The sequence below is a fragment of the Antennarius striatus genome, chromosome 21 (assembly GCF_040054535.1).
Source record: "Antennarius striatus isolate MH-2024 chromosome 21, ASM4005453v1, whole genome shotgun sequence".
Taxonomy (NCBI): Eukaryota; Metazoa; Chordata; class Actinopteri; order Lophiiformes; family Antennariidae; genus Antennarius; species Antennarius striatus.
This window is the reverse complement of record NC_090796.1, coordinates 15,813,676-15,835,894: the sequence shown is the minus strand read 5'-3', so window position 1 is coordinate 15,835,894 and position 22,219 is coordinate 15,813,676.

Below are 22,219 nucleotides of genomic sequence, written 5' to 3'. Positions count from 1 at the left end.
CCACTAGGTGGTGCTGTGTCCTCACTGGAAATCTTGACACCTATTAGGAAGGAGTGAAATTCAAGGAAGGGAGTCTAAAATGTTTTAGACAAACTGGATGATCCGTCTTCAAACTGGCCCTACAACCTTTTAACCTGTCAAGACTGGACCGGAGGTTAACCCGACATCCCTGAAGTCAAGAGGAAGATATTCCCGTTCTACAGTGTGCCGGTGAAACGGATTGAATCCAGCCTGGCAGGAGAAATGAGGGTTTTCCACGCGGCGCCGTGGAGGTGAACCGGAACACGGAGGTCCGGCCTCCTGGCGGGGTTTGAGAACCCGTGACGCTGCTGGACAGCTGCTCCATTCTCCACGCTGCATTCAAGCATGAGGTGACGGTGTGTGTGTGTGTGTGCTGTCACAACACACACCGCCAAGGTCAAGAGGGGTCATCCGGACTGGGACGCCTTCACCGCTCTTTGTCTTCCTTGTGATTCGCCGCCTTTTCTTTTGTCTCCATCTCAGCCGGTTCTGTTCAGGCTGAATAACGGAGGAATCAGACGGCGCTGATGTAATCAAAGGCCGATTCGGGTGAAGCCGCAGTTAAGAGGAGGATAAACGATGGAGGTCCGCCTCCATTAAACTGTGTGGAGAATAAGGTGAGAATTATAACTGATGCAGATAAATCAGAGAAAACTCTCCCTTCCTGCCAGAACTCATTTCCTGCATTACTTTTACGACATCTGAGCGCGGCGGTAAAATACACCAGCATCTCAAAAGGGCAAAGACACACAATCCCTGGAGAGCGACGCGCTCCGACCAGCTTTCTCATCCGCTACGTGGCTCCTCTTCACACCAGAGGGGGATATAGATATATATTGATTAAATGTGCCAAGGTCCTCCGAAGGACGCGGCCCCTCCCTGTAGATGTGAGGCAGGACTTGGCAGACGGATGGCAGACGGACTTCTTAGTTTTTTTTAATTTGCATTTTCTTAATCATAAGAGCTTTTGGTTTGTTTGTTTCTGCATCAGCTGCTTGATTTGCAAACAAGACCAGTAACAAACAAACAAACGGATGTCGTGTTTGTTTCCACACAACAAAATCTGTGATCGGCGTTACAATCACAAACGTTTCTCATTAATTCGTCTCGCTGGAAACTTTTTTTTTCCACATCAAAAAGGCAGAAATCTGCTGCCATAGCAACGCATCTCCATCCGACTGGTGGGGAGGGGGGATTCGATTTCCATTGATCCGGTTTTAAGTGGTGCTGCTTTTCCCAGTCGGAGGATCGAGGCTCACATGTGGAGGCCGTGACATGGAGACCGCGACCCGTGGCGGTAAAACACGCCAGAGGATGGGCCGTGTAATGATGCAACAGAACGCACCAGGCGTGTCTGCCTCACATCAAACCGGGGGGGTGTGTGTTGGAGTGGAGGTTGGAGGACATCCTGTTTGATGACGAGACCACAGGCCCGGTTTGGGCAAACTGCCACAGAAGCTCTCAGTGTCACAGAGGATAAATCAAGGCGCGTTTTAACGCTGTCAGCGTCCGGGATGGAGGCCGCCGTTAAATCCGGTGCGACGCGGAGCCAAAGGAAGGTCTAGCCTCTCATCAGCCGGCTGGGCTGACAGGAATCAGCCGCGTCGTTCCTGTAGATCATCAACAACCAATCAGGGCGTCGACTTCCTCTTTTAGTCGACGCTGGTTTCCTGCTGATGAAGTGGAATGAAGCATCAGGGGCAGGTCACGAAATCAGGTCAGCGCCACCGCCGTTGTTTCCACAGCGACAGGCCTTCAGATGATGTGGCGTCCACACCCGACATCACTTCCTGTTTGTTTGTTTAATTGATTTTCATGAAATTAATCCAATTGAAGGCCAGATCCTGGAATTTATTTTCTATCTTGTTTGTTTTTGTCAGTTTTGCATTTGGACCAGCAGATCCCTCCATCCATCCGTCCATCCGTCCATCCATCCCTCCTCCAACAGTTTGAGATCAGGCTATAAATGTGGGAATATATTAAAAATAAGAACAACAAGCGCTGCGAGTCAGCATGAATTCATTTACAGTAAGAAAACGCTAAGTAACATTTAAAACCTGTAAACGATGCGTCATCTAAAAACAAATCAGTAATAAAGGGGCGGAGCCACGACATATTTTCCATTATCTTTGTGCACGCGTCCGCATGAGGATTTAATTTAATTAAAAGGGACTGCTGGACCGTGATGGAGGGCCACACTCGACCGGACGCCCTTCCAGATCATTATGAGCCACATTTATAATGTTTTATGACAGCTGATTTACTGCATCACAAAGCATTATGTGTGTTTAGACGTAAAGTCGTGAAGCATTACGGCTGGATTGTAATTTACTATGGATGCCTGCAGATGTGGTCGTCATAGAAACCATTAGCAGCTGATATCTGGTTTATTTTCTTATGTTGATGACTTGTAATGACATGAAATTGACTTTTTTTTACCACTGCAGGCCATTAACCTTTCTGGTTGAAGACAGAAACCATTTGTTGAGGTTCTGAAGGTGTCAAATGAGAAGAAGCACAGAAGCACAACCAGGAAGTGAGGCTTTCATTAAAAAGCTCCATGTTCTTTTCAGAAAAACAACTTTTTCTCGACAGAAAATCCTTACGAGAGCGATAACGGGTCAGAACCAAGCCACAGCATGTGTGAATGTACAGGAGGACATTCCCCCCCCCCAGGGTTTAGACCCACCCCCTCAAAACAGAGACAATCACAGTCGTTAAACCTCCTCCGACTTTTCCTTCCGGCTCCCAAATCAAAACGTTTTGCTGAGTTTTTGCTACTTAAGTGTCAGCCACAGTTCTGCTGATGCACACTGATGTATGCCCCCCCCCCCCCCCTCGTGACGGCTCCGTGGCCGCCGGCTCTGACAGGCCGGCACCAGAACCGGTGATGCTGCAGAACGACAACACGACAACCAGCTGTCTCTGCAGCAGCCCCCCCCCCCCCAGGCCGGATTTCCTGCCGTGCTGTTACAGGAACACCACAAATTCTCCTGTTTTTATTCCCTTGTAACCACAGAGCTGACACGTCCCAGCAAACATTTATTTATGCTTTAAAGCAGGCGTGGGCAAACCACGGCCCGAGGGCCACGTACGGCCCTTTAGGATTTGGAATCCGGCCCGCTAAACTTTTTTCATTGTATCATTAATTTTATGAAATAAATGCAGTTGAAAAGTAATTTTTATAACAATACTTGCATATTGCGTGTGTTACCAGTCCCAAATACTGAGGGACGTAATAACAAATGAATGGTGGTTCTGTACGCCTCGCACCCTGAAAACACAGGAAAACAGTCACAGGAATGAGAGAGACGAACCACCATTGTTGCATCTCCAGTATGTTCTCTTTTTATTTCACAATTATTCACAACATTACGATAAACATTCATGTCCCTAATCTCTCCCTAATACAATAAAGCTCATGTCTCAATGTCCATTGTGTGGCTCTCATATGTCCATGCTCCAACTCCAGGACACAGTGTATTCCGCTCCATCTCACATCACAGTTTAAGATTTTCCCCTTAAAACTCAAAATAAACCAAAAATAAATAAACATGAACCAGAGGGATTCAGATGGTATATTACTTTTGTCCCAAAAGCATATTTTCGGCATCTCTGCTATTACCATGGCTACTATGATATGTAGTGCTCTAAAGTCAATTTCCCATTTACTGTAACAAAATCCACTGAAAGCTACTTACAGTAGTATAAGACTGGTGTAATCTAAAACAGTAAACTCATTGCATAGGGAATGTTAATGGACTCATATACAATAAAACTAACACCTTTAAAACTGACGAAAATGCAGTTTCACCCTTCATACTGTAACTATTTATTCCTGAAAGGCACATGAAACTAACAGTGCCTTTTTATAAACAGAAAATAGCCATTCAAAAATATATGCATCTGCTTGTTCAACTAATTTCCATAATGCACCATAGTAAACAGAGATCCTATAGTATTAATTTAATCGTATCCCAACAGAAACACTCTATTTACAATGTTTGTCAGGTGTGCAGGGCCAAAAGAGGGAAAACAACTAAAATCTTGCCACTCAATGTGCACATATGCAAATGAACTGCTTAATATTTAACAGGTAGGCGCCACCTTTGAAACTCCTGCCGAGCGGTTTTTGCTTGCTAGGAGTTTTCTAGCTAACATCAAACTTACTTTTATACGTTGAGAACCGCCACCAAAGCATGTCAATAATGCTAAAAAAAAATAATAAACTCTTAGGAGGTAGTCATTTTGTGGTTGTCACAGTGTACTAACCTGAAAACACAGGAAAACAGTCACAGGAATGAGAGAGACGAACCACTCTTGTTGCATCTCCAGTATGTTCTGCAGGAGAGGGGCCGAGGTCCGTCACCTAGAGTCACCTGGGTGCAACACGACCTGCACAAAGGTTCCGCCCTCCTGTTTCCCTGCTGCCTGAGTTACTTTGTCTCAAAATAAAGACGGAATTAATATCTGGGAGGACAGACGTTATGATAAAAATGTTTCATCAATTAGAATTGGCGAAAATAAAGTGCTGATAAATCAGTAAAATAATATGTAAAAATTAATCCCCAACAATAAAAACAAATATGACCATATATTTTGAGTGTACCACACGTGCAAAAAAAATTTATATAATTGTTTTTACATGTCGTTAGTATTAGAATAAAAAATAAACACTCCATTCATTTGCCCCTCAGCTGATCTGTTGAGTTTTAGAACTGTGTGTCCCACCAGTTTGCCCAACCCTGCTTTAAAGAGAACTGAAAGGAAAAGTTTGGTCACATTAAAGTAGGAGTTAAATAACATCTATTAAAAATGAAGAATATCCAGCTTGCAAATAGAAATCTAGGATGGCTTCAGTTTCAGTTGGTTCTCCGCTGCTTTCGACTCCACAAATCTTGGATTTTGAGCACATCTAGCTTGGAATCACTGACCTTTTTTATCGGCTGGCCTTTAAATGGGGGTCTATTCTTATATTATATATCCATCTTCTGAAAAAGCGTTGACGCTGCAATAAGCCCTCCTTTCAGCAGGCTCCTCACAATGCCCGTTTGCTGACCGGTGACGCAGAAACAAACTCAGCCTTCACTCACCAAATCCATAAATTCTGCTTGTTTATGACGGGACACCTTCTGCTGATTTGCCTGGCTAGGTTTTTACTGAAGGGGAGCACACAGTAGGCCTCAGTGATTCAAAGGGTGATGTCACGCTGAGCTGTTCACGCCGATCGGTTCTTTCCATGGGCATTGGCTCCGTTCAAATCCTTCGCAGCACAAGGGCGGATCTGTGCCGGTTTGGCCGGGGCGAAGCTCCCCCCCCCTCCCCTCCTTACAGGTGAGCTCACCTTCAAATCACAACGGGGTGACAACCTATCAGACACCTGGGAGACGCGATCCGACGTTCCTCCGAGACAGGGAGGCTCTGTAATGTTTCATAATCGAGCTCATCCATCCGAGCGTGGACCGGACAGATATTAGTATGCTGCCGTTGCCTCGGTGACGGACGCTCTCTCCTCCCTCTTCCTGCATCAGGTCAGATGGATGATGCTTTGTGACAGAGGAGGCGATTGGCGCCGTCGAAGCCCACATCAGGCTTAAGTGTGATGGGATTTGTGGGCGCAGGCTATGAAAGGTGGTGCGATCGGATTCTGATTCCTGACCGGAGGAGCAGGTGAGCTGCTGGCGTGGAGCCGTGACGAGATGCGATCAAACCAGGTTTGACGTTTTGGATCGCCCTATACCTGGAACGGTTCTCTCTCTTCTCTCTGCCATGACAGGTTGTGCAATTAGCCGTGTTGACGACTGACACGGCGTCGTCACATCCAAGCCCGCTTCACTATTTCTGGAGGGTATCATTAGATCATCTCCAGACATGATGGCCCACAGAGACCGGGCCGAGCTCAGAGGCGCTGGCAACAGCCTGACAACAGCAGAAGGTCCAGATTCTGACTCTTCATCCGAGAGTGTTTCTCTCCTGACACAGAAAATCACAGTTTCCTATTGGATGGAGGTGGAGGGGACTGAAGACTGCAGCTAACTAGACCCTGATCAAACAATGAAATACAGTAGAACCCGAAGACGTGAGTTTAATCCGTTCTGTGACTGAGGTCAAATATTTCCCCATTCTAAAAATCATTTTAATCTGTTCCAGTCTTGTAAAAAAAAAAGCCCCAAACACCCCAAATTATGAAAAAAAGGACGTATTTTATCATCCAATAGACATGCAGACTTCACTTGTGTATAATTAATTATATATAAGTTACGTAAATAATGATAAAAAATGAAAAGAAACGCCAAAGTCACGAGAACACACGAGCTACGTCTTTACTCCACCAACGAGAACGAGATCCGGTCTCACCGATGTCGTATCCATCCGCCAAGTACCATTGGTGTCCTGAAGCACTACTAAATGTCACATTTTGCTCTAATCTACCAGGCTGGTGTATTGTCATGCTTCAACATGCGCCGATGACAAACCCCCACCCCCCTCCAGGATCTTGTCACGATGTCTTTGCGCCGTCAGGGAAACGCACCCGGGTGTGATGAGTGTCGTCTGGGCGTCACGTCGTTCAGAAGGCTGCCGTCAGCAAACCCTTCACCGACGCGCCGCCACACAGCTGCCATCTGTTCTCCAGGTGCTCCGGTCTGAAGCCGGATGCGGAAGTCCCGATCCGTCGCCGTGGATACATGTGGCCTGTGGTTGGGAGCCCGTTTTTGGATCTGCTGCCAGAACCCTCTGGAGAGGCTGATGCTGCTGAAACGGTCGTTGGGTTTACGGGTAACCGCTCTGGTGGAGCGGTCAGGATGGCACACCCTTCAACACCTGCAGCATCTGTGGGGGGGTGTGCTAAAACTGCATATGGCGACCACCCTAAAGCACATCTGTGCAGCGATGTCGATGAATCAGCATCTTGATCTGACTATTTTTTGCCTGAATTCCATCAAAATCCAACAAATAGTTTATATAATGTCAGAAAACCCTGAGGCTCGGACCCCCCACAGGTCCAAATCGGCTCTCTCAGGGACCTGATTTAATCTGTTTGCCTATTTTTCCTCAACAACTAAACTGTAAATTGGTATATTTAGAAATTGATAGCGGTTTCTACAAATAAAAGAGATGAACGCACGTTCACACAAGTTATTTTACGACCCGGTGCAACAATGAAACGCAGGGAAAACCCTGAGTTCTTATCGTGTCCCAGAAAGCTTTACTTTCAAGTCGGTATCTCGAATCTGAACACATTCCAAGAGGAGGGGAACACACACAAGATGAAAATGGCCCTACAAGGGAAACGCTCCCTTCTCCATCCATTAATAGTGAATTCATCAGCTGCCAAATCTGGACCCGGACCCCAGGAAGATAATAGGTAACGTTATCCACCTTGACATTCCCCCGGCGAAATGTAATCTCTGGAATTTAAGCTGCATTTCTCGAGACCCGGCCTCTCCACCAACACCACTTTTCCTCCTCTTGTGTACATCGATTTAACCGGGAGTGTTTAGGGGTATTAAAGGCAGGGGCAGAGATGGTCAACGCTGTATTATAGAGGCTTTCCATGTTTTAGTCCTCATCTTGTCTGTTTTAATGTCCAGAACACAAAAAGACGAGAAGAAATAGGACAGAAATCCAAGGCTGTGGACACCATTAGTGCAGCATCCGTCCCCGGTGAGGGAGGTGGACCGTGGAGGACCGAGCCCTTTGTTAGGATGTGAGCGACGGACAATGGCACTACTGTGTTGTGAGAGCAGGAGCCGATGCCACCACCGGTTCTGTAGAACTGCCAAAGCTTGTTACTGTTACGGCTTTATATTGTCAGGGTCTGTCTTTTTCTATAAGCATCCCCTGCTCCCACCCCCAGTTTCCTCTTATCTGTCTGCCCTTTTTAAGTCTCACCTTCACAATAATGATTTCCTTCAACACCTGCCCTGCATTGCAGACCGATCACAACTCGGGTCCCGCTCTAATCCACTTGGGGATCTTGCAGGCATTCATTCCACTTGCAGTGTTTTTGAAATGTCAGACGACGTGCTTGAAGAATTGGCGGTATGACTAAATATAATTCTGCTAGATCCAGTTAAAAAAAACAAACAAAAACATGACAAGACCTTGATTTGTAACTGAAATGTTCTCGTCTGAGGACCTGAAATAGACTCGGTTCAGGGGGACGAGGGACTCGCTAAACCTTTCTGCTGGACAAACCAGGTGATGATCAGCCTGTCAGGAGATTCTGTTCCACCACTGGAGTCCAGATGCTGGTGGCGACGGCTGATGACACTGCTGAGATGTGAAGACTCAAAAGAAATGATGATGAAGAGGTGCGAGGTGCTGAATCATATCTACACAAGACAGCAGAGAAATGACTGGATAAAAAGGACAGTGTCATCAGCGTAGACACAGATGCTAATCGATAGCTTGATAGAAGCTAATGACAAACTTTTGCGTTCCGTCTCAAGTTTTAACTTTGACTCTTTGCATAACTTTTCTTGGACTTTAAATCAGACAACATTTCTCCCATCAAATCCTAATCTGGACTTTCCTGATGCAAGAAAAAACTTGAAAGCGGCGCCGGGCCTCTGAGTCGTTTTGGAAGTGTGCTGAAAGCGGGCCGGGTTCGGGTTTATTAACTTCACACTTCACAGCCACAATTCTCTGAAGAGTCCTGCTAGCGTGTAGGGTAAAAAAAAAAGAAAAAGAAAAAGCAAGTACTGCTATAGGTAGCAGCGCTCGCGCTTTTAGATGCACTTGATGTGCTAATGAAAAAAGGATATATAAAATACTTCACATAAATGTGGAGGCAGCCGGCTGTGGGTTATGGCAGCCATTAAAGTGGAGAGGGAATTTTTTTTTATTTTTTTTTATTGAACACAACCAGGACGACCGTGGAGGAGGCTCGGTTTTTACTTGGAGAAACTTTCAGGAACAACCCTTGACTCTAATATTCTGCAAGCTATAAAATGTAAATAGCTCTCTAGAACGGGCGCCGTGGGAAGAAAGATGAGGATGGATTTGATCTGTGTACACAAATGTGTGTGTGTGTGTGTGTGTGTGTGTGTGTGTGTGTGTGTGTGTGTGTGTGTGTGTGTGTGTGTGTGTGATATAGAGAGAGAGAGAGTGTAATGACTTGTGCATCTCTCTCTTGCAGTCTAAAAACTACGGTACATTAAATTGAGTAAGTGAAATGAAATGCCGTATGCAGCATATTGATTTTATAATGCTGTTTTCATTCTGAGTGGCTTTTTTTTTTTTTTTTTCCGTTTCAGATAAAAACAACACTTAGAAAAAAAAAACGAACAAACGACCGGATTCCTTGGATTTCCCAAAAAGGAAGAGGACAGATTCGCCTTTTTTTTTGTGGATCTGCGACGTCAACGATGGAAGACGAGGACCGAGAACGCGAATGGAGGTCAGACAGAGGGGTTACTGTGTGTCAGCTGCAGCTTACATTCCTCGACTTCTTCTCGTGGACTATATCGACCGATACAGCTGTGTCACCCAAGACATTCGCTCAAAGAGAGTTTGTGCTACTTCTTCTTTTTTTTTTTTTTTCTTCCCCCCGCCACGCTAAAGGAAGCTGTGTTGCCTTCCAGACGCCTCAAGACATGAATATTGCATTTAGTGTGACCCCCAGAACACTGAGATTATTTATGACGGTAATCATCATCAGCCGTGAAGCTCGCCTCGCCTCGCCTGCGCCAAGCGACCGAACAACCGACCTCCAACGGTCTTTTTTGTGTCCCAAACTGAAGCTCTTTGTGGGGGGAAACGCAGCCGGGATTCATCACACCGTTAGGAATTTTTCTATTTTGTAAGTGTTAATTTATGAATTGCACCACCTGTGGCGTTTAATGAGCTGCAAGTTGTACTTTTTTTTTTTCCCATCATCCTCGGCGGTGTTGTTATTTTTTTCCCCCTCGGTGGTTTCATGAAGATCTCACCTTTTTCCCAGACGGTCAGGGAGACGCCGTCTGGACGGGCGATGAAGGGCGACGGCTCGTTTCGGTTACTGTCAATACAGCTGGGGGGTTGGGGTGGCGGCCCCCGTCTGGGACGCCCCCGCTCAGCCTGGAGAGGAAGTATGGATGGGTGGGTTTCAGGTCGGTTTGAGGATAATATCTAAAATAGACCCAATAATAAATAAAGCCAATCAAACAGGAGATGTTGTGACTGGTGTACAATCAGAGTGAACATACAGAAGAGGAGTCCCTGCAGTGTTTAAATGATTTTATGCTGTTCTATGGTAACGGTATTAAAAAACACGGCGAGCATCCGTAGACGCCGGAGGCTGCAGACCCTTCTGGAATCCTTTGGTGTGAAGCGTTTGCCTCTGGGCCTGAGCTCTGATCGGTTAAAATAAAACCATTAGCTGATCAAACTGATCAAACGGCAGCAACATTAGCCTGAGAGAGATGTTTGAGAACAAGGAAGGAAAAAAAAACATAACCCTAAACTCTAACTCTAACCCTAACCCTCAACCCCTAGCTCTGACCCCTCACCCCTAACTATAACCTTAACTCTAACCCCTAACTCTAACCCCTAATCCCTAACTATAACCCCTAACCCTCACCTCTAATTCTAACCCTTAACCCCTAATCCCTAACCAAACCCCTAACCCTAAGTCTAACCCTAAATCTAACTCTAACCCTTTACCACTAATCCCTAACCCATAACTCCTAGGTCTGACCCCTAACTCTAACTCTAACCCCTGACCTCAAACTCTAACCCCTGACCCCTAACTCTAACCCCTAACCCTAACCCTAACACTAACATTAACCCTAACCCTAACTGTAACCCCTAACTCTAATTCCAACCCTAACCCCTGACCCCTAACTCTAACCCCTGACCCCCAACTCTAACCCCTGACCCCTAACTCTAACTCTAACACTAACCCTAACCCTAACTGTACCCCAAGAACCAATGCGTCACCATGTGAGTTCTCACAGCCTGAGTGTAAAGTGGGTCAGAATGAAATGTGGAGCTGGGTGTTTGGTGTGAAGCGCTGAATGAGTCATCACGGTGGAGAGGAGGTGGGCAGGCAGCCGCCTGCCCCCCCCCCCCGTGTCAGATAATGAAGGAGGGAGTCTAATTACTGAGTCACAGCGGCTCACAAACCAAACTGGAAAAGCCTGCGAGGACGTCGGGCGACACCAACGAGCTGAAAGCGAACACACAAACACCAGCGGCTCTGAAAACGTCGGGGCTCAAACCCCCCCCAGGTTGACTCCAGGTTGTTAAGGTGCAGCTCCAGCTTCCGTTGTAAACAGCCCGCCAGGGTTGAACGCCTCTCCTAATGAGCGTCTGCGCCGCTGTCAGCGCCACGGCGCCAGTTTGATGGCAAACATTGTAATGCATTATTCTGTTCCAGTGAGAAACAACAAACAATGTGAGGGTTAAAAAAAGAAAAGAGAAGTCCAGGACGCGCAATCAGGGCCCTGCAAATGCGAAACATGAATAAAACATGAGTGGGGCGGGAAGACTTGGCTTTGTGGAGCCTCTCTGTGGAATTTTTTTTACAGTACGCAGAACCTCCAGCAGGCAGGAGGCGATAACGCACGACGACGTGACGCGAGCTGCTTCCTGGAGACTTCCTTCGGAATCCAGAGTGAGATTCGCGACTCCACCGCCTCATTAAATATTATTTTTAAATATTTTTTTTTTTTTAAATTCTTACTCATCGGCCTCCAGAGGGCGCCGACGCCGTCTGATCTAGACTTGTGGGGGGTTTTTTTTCAGTTTGATCGGAACACATAATTAATGAATGCAACAACACTTCGGAATCCAAACGCTGAAGCTCGATTTTTGTATCCCTGTCAGGTTAGGTTTCAAAATCCTTAACAGCGACAATTATATGTCACGGAAGCGAGAAGAGAAAGACTTACCAAAGTAAGATTTTCAGCGCTGACATCTTTTAAAGTGTAACTGTACTTTCCCACCTCCATGTTGGTGCCACAACCCCCCCCCCACCCCTAGACCCGTGAAATCTAGGAGAAGTTTTCTTTTCCATCCTGGCTCTCCTGCACCTCGGTGACAGGCCTATACCTGGAGCTTATGTACATCCTGAGGGGCGCCCCCCCCCACCAGCTTTTCATATTACAACATGAGAAATTCCTGCGGCCTTGTTGCACAGAGCTCCGACTGTTCCGAGCTGCTGCCAAGTCCATAGGAACAGACTAGCCTATATTTATCCGTATTTACACGCCGCTTAAAATAGTCTTTTTGGAGGGAGACACTTCTGTAATGCTGCGCCACATGGGTTTGCACACCTGATGGTGAAGGTTTTTTATTATAGTAGATGTTTGCACTGAAAAATGGACATGATTGATTCACTATATGTTTGGCAGCTGTGAAGACATCCAACGACTATAACGATTTGATGAGTTTAAAAAATTACCCCCAAAGGATCGCCATTGGGATTAATCCTGTTCTGCTAGCGGGAGGCTACTAACCCGCGGCTATCGGCTCAAATCCAGCAAAATGCGGGGTCTTTCTATCGTCCCCAGGAAGTCTGTAGCTTAAAAAAAACAACACAGTTCTGACTCGATACCTGCAGGAAACAATGACTGACAGTCTTGGGTTTCAAAGGTTCAACCCCTCGGTGAGGTTCAGACGCAAGGAGAGACAACTCCGGGGATCCAGCCTGCACACAGAGCTGTCAGCCGAGCCTCTGCATTTTAAATGAGGGCTTTTGAACGGCGTGCACAATGAAACGCTCAAAGGGAATAATAATAATATCACCAAACACACATCCAACAACACACATTACCGTCACAACGTTTGACTTTGTTCGCTTTGAGACATCTGAAACAAACCCACCGTGCTATTATCTCCATCGCGCTCCTGGGTGATCTTAAGTATATGTTTATAGAATGTAGAAGAAGAGATCCATCTAATGAAATATTGCAACGGAATGTTGTGCAAACAAAGCTCAAGAAAAGGAAAAAAAAAAAAGAGAGGGACTTGTGAGGGACTAGCAGATAAAACGCAAATCTTTCTGTAAAAAAACGTTTTCCCGATTTGAGAGTGGAAGGAACCGGGGGAGCTCGCTGGTAGTCGAGATAATGATGCGGCATCGTCAGATAAACCGGCGGTGTGTGTGCCAGTAACAGAAATTCCCGCTATTGTAAACCCAGGAGTGCATCGAGTCTATATTTAGACCGAATTCCTGAGAGCCTGTTTGGATTGCACCCAGTCTTTGTTGATATTATAGATACGGATCGCGGCCAGGTTTTCCACGAGCCGACAGAAAAATGTAATCAATCCATTCATGTGCCGACAATTTTCTTGTCAATCCATTCCAGTCGACTGGCCCACGCCTAAATAGAAAATCTCTAACAGTCTAATCATGGAGGCCGCAACTGCAGGCTGGACCCCAAAAAAACACCTGCCCGGTCCACTCAGCGGTAACCTTAACCAGCTGCAGAATCCACCGCCGGTAAACACACACGAATCCAGCCTGAAAAATTGGGGGTTTTTTCGACCTGCAGGAGCCGTGAGGAGGCGGGCGTTCTGGCGGTATCGGGACCACGGAGGTGGAATGGTGTTCAGAGCGGCGTGGCGTGGAGGATTTTTCAGACGGGTCCCCCTCAAACCCAGCCAGCTGGAACGAGAGGTCCTGGCTGGTTCGCCGCCACGCCGTTGACAGCGAAGGCATCGCCTCCCTCTCCTCTCCTCTCCTCTCTCCCCGGTAAAACCTTTCTGGACCCGAATAGCTGATCCAGCGAAGCAATCCAGATGCTGATTATGCTGAGCAAGGCATGCTGGGAGAGCACCAATTACTCCGATGTGCCTTTCACGTGTTTGCACATTGTAGAGCGGCGCAGATGTCTGGGGAAGGGGCGGAGGTGACAGCAGAAGTGACTTTCTCTGATGGATGACAAGGTAAAGATGGAGGGCAAAGCGATGGCCGTCCAAGGAAACGTCAGGAATATGAACACAGGCAGAGGGTAAACCCATAAAAGAGGTGAAAGAAGAATATAATGTTTTCAATTTCAGCTACAAACATTACAGTTGCACAGAACAAATATATTTATATTTATTTTTAGACACTCTGACCTTTTATGCTCTTGCGGGCCACATTAAATGATGTGGAGGGCCACATTTGGCCCGCGGGCCTTGAGTTTGACACATGTGCCCTAATGCACCAGATTTAATCATGCATCCTTTCACCCCCATGTTGGGAAAATACGTCTGTCTGACATAACATCGATGACATCATCAGAGCTATTTTCCGTGGTGTCATCGCAAGTCTTCAAGGTTTATTAGTGCGAAACCGCAACGACGGCAGCGATCCTCTTGATCGACTGTCATAATCGCCGCCCATTAAAAATCAATCAACCGTTTCATCGCCCAACTCGTGCGCTAACGACGTCTAGACGCATTAGCATTAGCTCCTGCCAGTCTGACTGGCATTCAGGAAGTGTTTCCAGCATGATGTGAGCAACAGCAACAAATAGATGACCCCATGTCAACCCTCCCGCCCGCCCCTGCCTGCCCCCCCATCCACGACCTTTGAGATGCTCTCTGCCACTAATGGCCTCTCTGTCTGAGAGGCGATGCAGCTTCTCCCACCCGCACCCCCCCCCCATACCAAGAAAGAAAAAAAAAAGTGCAGCATTTAAATTCATGAGTGGTAAGCTGTAATTTTTTCCAGCTGCAGGATAACTGCATTCAATTTTTGTGCATTAAATCATTTACTGCCCGTATCGGCAGCGGGACTGTAATGCGTTTATGTAGCTTTATATAATGAATACATCAAATTACAAGTTGATGTGTGCATTACGGGTGAAAGAAAAAGAGTCTGTCATGCGTTTATCCCCCCGTTAAAGTCCTTTAATACCCTCAGCTTAGGCTGACTCAGTATGCATTTATGCAGTTCCTGCAGTAATTATATTTCCATTTGTTAGAATCAACAAATAGAGCGCTCATATGGGGGGTTTTCAGAAAAAAAAAACCTGCACAGGGCTGGTTTGACGTCAATCCGGTGCAGTCCGATCCAAATCGTCTTTACTAGCATGTAAAAAAAATATAAAAAAACCCCAATAAACAAAAAAAAAAGAAAAAAAAAGTGCTGGTCGGTCCAGCTGTGGTTGGAAGTCAAAAGTGCGACTGTTGAAATGGTAGAGAGACACGTTATTTCTGCTCTGACTGTTCTTCCATCACGCCTCGCGGCAGGTGTGAGCTGTTTGCCTGCGGGGAGGCGAGCTGTGTGAATGAAATGATGATAATGATTGAAGAGCAGATGCTGACAAATAACATTTAATGTCCGTTGCAATTAAGGTTTTGGTTATTTTGATTGTTAAATCAAAATCGGCTCTATGCCGTCGGCCGGTGACCTTCAGCTACTAGTGGGTGAAAGAATGAGATACAAGTACACATAATCAGGCAAAGTTGTTATTGAACTTGGATTGGAATCATGGATGGAACCAGTTCAGGTTTGGACGCCTTCCATTTAGATCAGTTTCCAAAAAGGCCAAATATTTTCAGGTCAAACTGAGGATGCCATCCTGTTCATGTCTCTTTTTTTGTTGTTGTTGTTATTGTCTCTACAGGTCACAGGTTAGGGTTGTCAGGAGACAAAAGATGTCCAGTTCTGCTTCGGGTAACACAACTAATGACTCGCTTCTGGGCTCGCTTGAAAAAAATATCAATTTAAGGTTTCTGGAGGAGGCAGCATCAGTAAAGCTCTGCTGTGTTTCCCAGAGGGATCCAGTCCATAATGCCTCCATGTAACCTTCTGAAAAACAATCATGTGGGAGCTGGAGGTCTCTCTGAGCATAAGCCTCCATTAATAGCACCTAGCTCCATCTGCTAGAGGCGCGAACACCAGCTTTTCTTTGCTACTGCCAACCCTGGCCCACAAAATGCTGAAACCATGGAACAGAGCCTCGACCTCAGGCTGTCGGAATCTAAATATGGGAAATAAATACTTGATTTGAGAGGATACACACTACAAACACTTCATCCGCCAGAGCAGAAAGTTAATTGCACATGGCAGGATTTCCTGCAATAAAGAAAATTAGGTGTAAGAGTCTGAGAAATATCTTAAATTATGTGTCAAACCACTCATTCCAAGCACTTACCGAGTAAAATAAACTTAATGGTAGCTCAGAATTTCCCTCGGCGTGTTTTATTTCTGAGTTTAAGTGAAAAGATCTTAAAACGAGTGACCTGATAAGATGATACTTAAGTCAGGAGATGTCATGAATAGCCTTTCTGTCTCAAAACGAGGCAAAGAATTTCAAATTAAATGATAGCCAGCAATAAAGTAAGACTCTTGCCCTCCAGAAGAAGAAAAGGGCAGATTATGCAAAATTACCTTTGAAAAGAAACAAAATATTGCAGGGTTATCTGCGACAAAAAGACAAAAGGAAGGCGAGCGTCTGACGAGATTAGGATTGGAATTCGTTCGCATTTTCCAAATTTTAAATTTGCAAACTGTTGGGCTGCCACCAAACAGCCAAAAACAACACATTTGAAATATTTCTTGCAAAAAACGTTATTAGGTCATCGTATGAATTATTGTTTTTATAACTCGTTCTGCTGCCCCCAAGTGGCCAAAAAAATGTTTGCAGATAATTTTGATGATTTTGGTTTTTTTTTAATCACTACATTTTCCGATCTTCGCACACCCGTCGACAAGAAGCATTCGATTCAAGTCCTTGTCTGGGCTTGAACTGTGGATGACGCAGATAAGCATGGATATTCTAACCCGTCTTTAGCGGGATGAAAGCTACGTCTGCAGAAGAAGAAGCAGAGGCAGGAATCGCGACATCAAGCCACACTTGAAAAGTGTTTCCATAAGCCTGAATGACTTTTTCTTTTCTTTTTTTTTCATCTTTCCAACTTTCCCACCTCAGCCCAGCAAAGAAAAATATATATTTTTAACTTCCACGTCTTTTATGCTCGAATTGAATATGTGCATTGAAACAGGTGAGTGGAAATGTACCCTCCTCAGCCCTTTTTGCAGAAGCTCTGCATTCTGGCTGGGTTTGTGTTTACCTGCAGAATACAAATGAACACGTTTCAGCTTGATTCAGGCACGAATGTGCTAATAATGCAATAAAACATTTCTCAGCGGGCTCCCCATTTGAAATTCAACGCCAAACCCACTCGAATGAAAAGCCGCGCGTCTTACTGACAATGTGGAGCAATTTCTAGTGTTCATTAAAAGGTGGGTAGCGACTACTGACGAATGTGAAATCAGGACGTACGTGGGCTATTAAAAAAACCAAAAAAAAAAACATTACCAGTTCATTTAGGCTGCATCATTAATCAAATAAATTGGTTTGATTACAGAATCCAACTTGAGGCTGATAGATGAGAGCTTTGTGAGGGTCAGAGATCAGCGTGCCCATGTGCGATGTTTTAGCTATAAAGGGAATAAGCAAACACAAGGGATTATCCGCAATTAAGGACACATTTTATGAATATTCATGAGCCGAGGTTGTAAGTGTGACCGAATCTGGCTCTTTATCGGCGCCATGCAGATACTTACCTGAGGCTTTTTAGGGACTCTGAAGCTTCTTTTGATCCGCTTTGCTATCTCCGCTCCTCACGGCGTGACAGGGATTCCCATGGCTAATTATAAATCACGTGGGCGCTCTCTGGCATCACGTAAAATCAGCCCACCTCAGGTTGAAATTAAGGACTTTTAAGGTACTGTGGATTTACAGAAATGACTTCACCTTCAATCTTCCAACCAGGATGGAGCGCCAAGCTCCTACGGCAACTTCTGGTTATACCAGAAGGTTATATGGTCAACATCAGGCTTAATATTACAGCTAAGAAACACCCACTTCCTGTTTTGACTTAAGTTTTTTCCTGATTATACGTAGGTTTTCAAAAAATACAAAAATAAAAAAAATAAAAATCAAGTTTATGTCATTTTTACTCCACCTAACATCCGTCCACCACAAATATTACTGTACAATAAATTAGGATAAAAACATACGTTATTATATCATAAATCTGGGAATGGTGTGTTCGGTTAGCCTTTCTCATCCAAATTGTAAGAATCATGTAAATGCTAGTGTTGCTATGCTAATGCTAAAACCCTCTACTGCCACCAGTTTGTAGTTCATTGGTCATTTCAAAAGAATATTTGACCCCATCGTCACACTTCCAACCAAAACACGGCAAAATGTAAAACGCCGCAGATGGTTTCTGACGCGCCGGTCGGATTCACCCACCCAACCGACGACTCGTCCCCCCCACCCCCACCTCTGACCACCATCCTGACTTTATTTTTGGAAATGCAGCAGCTGCCATTGAGGAAACTCTGCGTCGCTCTCCTTTTTGAGCCGACCCAGGGATGGGAGGGGGGCATCGGCGCTGACCAGGCAGCAGTTTCCAGTGAAATGTAGCCCTCATGCTTTCCGCATTAAAGAAACATGAGCGTATGTTCAAATACACTTCATGTAGTGGAAATCACAGGCCTGAGAGGCCTTCAGAGGCCCGCGTGCGGGTCCCTCGTGGTCCAGATGATGTTTCCATTAACGCTTCATGACGGGCGGCGGATGAAAACACCGATCGATCCCACAGTCCGATGCTCGCCATCAAAAGAAGAAATCCGTGGTAACATGAAGCATGTAGCTCCACCCACCCGCCGCGCACGCGTGGCTAAACAACACGGAGCGCCGCCGTAGCCGATGCTCGCCATCGTCCATTCCGTTTGAAGTGTCAGATCTGGTTTTTTGATTGGCGGTCAAAGAAAAAAAAGCTTCAGCGTTGTGAAAAAAGGATCTGCCGTCTTGTTCTTTTTGAGTCCGCTTTTCTTTTTTTTCTTTTTTTCTCGTCTTTGTCTTTTATTATTATTCGCTTTTGAAACGGTTCCGGTGGAACGACGGACGTGGAATCAGGCAGGATGTTAGTTCTGGGAATACTGGAGTGAAGACGAGTTAGGAAGAGGAAATAATGATCTTTTATTCCCTGTGTTTTGTCCCAGAAGAGCTCGACACGCTCTGCAGCGCTGACCAATGGCGACGGAGACTATAAGGCCGTCTGCAGGCTGTGATTGGTCGAGAATCAGGATCTGTTTTATCACAGTGAAGGATGCTCAATGCTAAACTATGGAAGTTTGGTAAACTTAGCTCGATCTAAGCTATCTATTAGCTTCAGTAGCGATGATTTTTTTAAGTTGTTGATTTGCATCTATTTGTCCTTTAGTCTCTTAGAATAATATTTTTTATTTCAACTCTTACAGAGGAATGAAAACACCATCGTGCCAACGCTTGTGCGAGACGTGGCGACAACTCCCCTCACTTCTCGACACTTTCGGTTTTACTCGCGTCTTAATTTGCATCGTCTTTAACTTTGCACGTAAAAAAACGTGAATTATTCCGCAGCAGCAGCAGCAGCAGCTTCCTGATGCTCGGATGCAAAAGCCAGCGAGAGATCAACCGCCGAGCAGGGGTTTAGTGACGAACAACAGAAAACAATCAGAAACAGCGGCGGAAGGGAACAGATGTGCGTTCCTGCTCGTAAGAGCGTAAGTCATCAGATTTAATTCAAGTAATGTCTGCGGAAGAGTAACGACCCCAAATAAACCTGTTGGGGCGCTGACAAACAGCTTTAACACACACGTGTGTGTGTGTGTGTGTGTGTGTGTGTGTGTGTGAGGAAAATGTGAGGCCTTTGTGGGCGTGTCTGATGATCACACTCAAACTGAACATCCTGGATTCTCAAAGCGTGAAGCGGCGAGCATCATCTCGCTTCTCCCGCCCTCCAAAAAGCGGCTCGGACCGGCTGTTATCCGCCAATAAAAAGCCTTTTTTTTTTTTTTTTTTTGGGCTGAGAGCTGCACGGTGGCCAAAGCTTTAAGGGGGTGGGTTGGAGATGAGACGCGAGGGTGGATTTGGATGCTGGAGCTGTAAATCTTCTTTACACGCCCTCCTCCTGGCTCGCTGGTTGATGTCTGAGCTAATTGCTTGAAAGGACGTTCAGAGAGCTATGAAAAGAAAAACGAGTGGAAGAATCCGATTTGGCTTTGCCGATACAGGAGAACGGAAAATGGGACAAGCGTGAAGAATTAGCCCAGGAAGGATAACGGGATGCAGGAGGAGCGTGTGTGAATGCGTGTAGTTTTATTTTCACGGCTTAGCTGGATGCTAATTTCCCATCTGATGCTGCAGGAGAGGCGGGTTTTGGTCCAGAGGAAGGAAAAGTGGTGTTTTGGAAACAGGAACTCGGGAGGGGAAGTGTGACCCTGGACACGACCCCGAGTCTGTTTTGGGTCAGATCCAGATCCAAGTCTTACCTCCGCTTCAGTCGCTCCTCTCTGGTAGGGGGGGGAATGCACCAGAGGGCCTTATTATACCTTTATTTTGGTGCTTTAGTCTCTCTGCAATGAAAAATAAAATAATTGAGTTGAGACTGGATCTGTTTGCGGAGCTGGCAGCAGCTGGAGGAACTGGCCCCCTGAATGGATGATGGAATATCAGCTCAGCTTTGGACCGAACCAGACAGCACTCAGAGTGCAACCCCCCCCCCCGCCAAGGCAGCTCAGTCTCCCCATTATGTCATTACACCTAAAAAGCAGCTTGACCCTTAATGTGTGACTCTTTGAACGCGAAAACCTGCTCCAAACATTTCAATAAATGGCAATTTGGTTGCGGATCTGGCTCCAGAAGGTGGATATTTTTTTCCACGCTTTACATCTAGTTGGTCGAACACAGAATTTTTTCCTATTTCAAAGACTGAGAGATTCATTAATGCAGAACCGACGATGCAACAAGCTCATTGGCTGCGGCGAAACCCTCCGTCCAACCAGGATTTTCCATTTCCCAGGTGCAACTGAGCACAAAACGCTTTTTTTTTTTACCAACACTTTCCACTTCCTTTTGCCCTTTCTTGCTAACTCCGGCCCGCTCCTCCTCCTTGATTTATTGTCCCACCTCGGAATGAATGCGTCTCAGTGTTAAAAGTGGGGTGTGTGTGTGTGTGAGGTCACCCCCCTTGGCAGGGGGAACACCGGTTGGCACCTGGATAGAGCAGCTGCCTCGCCGCCTGTGACGGACACATCAGGAACCAGACTTACTCACCTGTGTTCCTGCTCCAGACCTGTGGATGGGGGCCCTGTTGGATCGCATCCCCCACCCCCCATTTTTTTCCATTTCTATGTAGAGAACAAACTCGTCCAAAAGGTTGACAGCTGTCAGCTGGGTTCCACACAGAGCTGCAAATCACCTTAATTTAATAGAGCCAGATTTTACAGACCACATAAATGGAGGCCAAGATGTATTTCTGCTGTAATTTAACCGACTCGTCTGTTGCACAGGTTGATTTTGGCTCGTTTCTAAGTGGACGGCTCCATTTTCTTCCGTCTTTAGATCGAATGTTCCGTCCTGCTTACAATCTAAAGTTACGGGCCATGAATGCGACGCTGTCCGTCAACCCGACCGCTCACGCCCACCTCTGTTTGTCTTGGAAGCTTCGATTGAAACACGAGTGAAAAGTTTTTTTTTTTACAATGAGCGGTCAGTTAATAGACAAAAAGACATTTCACTAATTTGCTCCTTTAAATAAGCATTTACTGGTAAATGAATATACCAGACACTACAGGTGGTGACATTATTATGTAAACATGTCATATGTGATATCTGTGTATGTGTAACACACACGGGTGTTTTCAGGTTAGGACATACAGCAATGGACATGTTTACGTTTAAACATGTCCATTGTGTCCATTTTGCCCTCAAAAAAATAAAATAAAATAAAAATAAAATAAGTAAAAGTGAATAAAATAAGGTAAAATAGACATAAAATGAAGTAAAATAAAATAAAAAAGGGGAAATAAAATAAAATAAAAAGATCTAAAATAAAATAAAATAAAAATGACATGAAATGAAATGAAATAAATTAAAATGAAGTAAAATAAAATGAAGTGAAATAAAATAAAATAAAATAAAATAGAGAAATGAAGTAAAATAAAATAATAAATAAAAGTGACATGAAATGAAATGAAATTAAATGAATTGCTTGGCCTTTTAAGGATCTTTGGGAAGCCGCACCTGATCTTTTAATATGCAGATATAATAACGGCTGGGCTTATTAAGTACACAACTACACACAACGGACATTGCCTCCGTGTTTCACTAACACACTGTACTCTCCATGAGAATCTCACAGGAGCTTTGACCTTTTGTTCTTTGGAATCTCCTGATTTATCAGCACCAAAACAAAACAAAAAAATCCAATACAGGCT